The sequence below is a fragment of the Lupinus angustifolius genome, chromosome LG08 (assembly GCF_001865875.1).
Source record: "Lupinus angustifolius cultivar Tanjil chromosome LG08, LupAngTanjil_v1.0, whole genome shotgun sequence".
NCBI lineage: Eukaryota > Viridiplantae > Streptophyta > Magnoliopsida > Fabales > Fabaceae > Lupinus > Lupinus angustifolius.
This window is the reverse complement of record NC_032016.1, coordinates 2,012,328-2,013,366: the sequence shown is the minus strand read 5'-3', so window position 1 is coordinate 2,013,366 and position 1,039 is coordinate 2,012,328.

The window sequence follows — 1,039 nt, the reverse complement described above, 5'->3', positions numbered from 1 at the left end:
GTCAGAGATCGTCTAGTTTGACCTGTGAGAACTGTCCGATCCAACAGGATATCCTCTCCCAGGAATACAAGGGACTCACCTCACCTAGACTCTCCCTCAAGGCATTATTGATGAATCAACGTCCAACAACGCCGTCCCTCTCAATATCACGGTGCTCTAAGTCATCCCGTCAATTTCCTCTCAACTACTCCATTATTAACCATATGCATATGAACACTAACCGCAGTTAGATGATTAAATCTTTTAATCATTATTTATCATGCTCGGCCTACCTTAAGTCATCTCCCCCATGAATGCTTCTTGTGGGTCCCGATCTTACGTTAACACGTAATATAAAGGAAATACATCCCACCACTACGACCATCGCTGAATACCCTAGACGGTCCTAGACCAAGCCACTTACGGTCACACGATCTCGCTCCGTGGTATCACGTATCCTTTTCTAGGCATCGCCCTAAATCATACATCATTCCCGGAATACTTTCTTTAAAATTAATTACCGCCGAGTTTGACTATTTAATTCCAACACCTTGAATACTTTACTTTTTAATTCAATTACGGTGTTATACCAAAGTAGTTTATATCACATACTCATACTAGGGTTATTAAATACTCAACCAATCAATCAATCCAAATAGTCAAACACAATTACTGTCTCTCGCCCAAGCGAGGACCCTTCGCTCAAGCGAAAATTCAATCAACAATATCATTTTAAAACTAGGTATCTTTCGCCCAAGTGAGGCCCTCTCGCCCAAGTGAGGCCCTCTCGCCCAAGCGACGGACTTCTCTCGCCCAAGCGAGAAAGACCTGGACAAGATTCTAATTTTGCCCTTTTCGGTTAATCAAACATATTTTCACATGGTTTTCCAAACACCTGCACCTAGAAAAGTTCCCAACAACATTCATATACCATATTCAAAACATTTCATCAACAATCATATATATTCAAAAGCATTCAAACATAAAAATCTTGGGTTTCTTAAAACCCAAGTTAACCCCAAAACCTTTGAGATGGTTTAGGAGATCCGGGTGTCATATT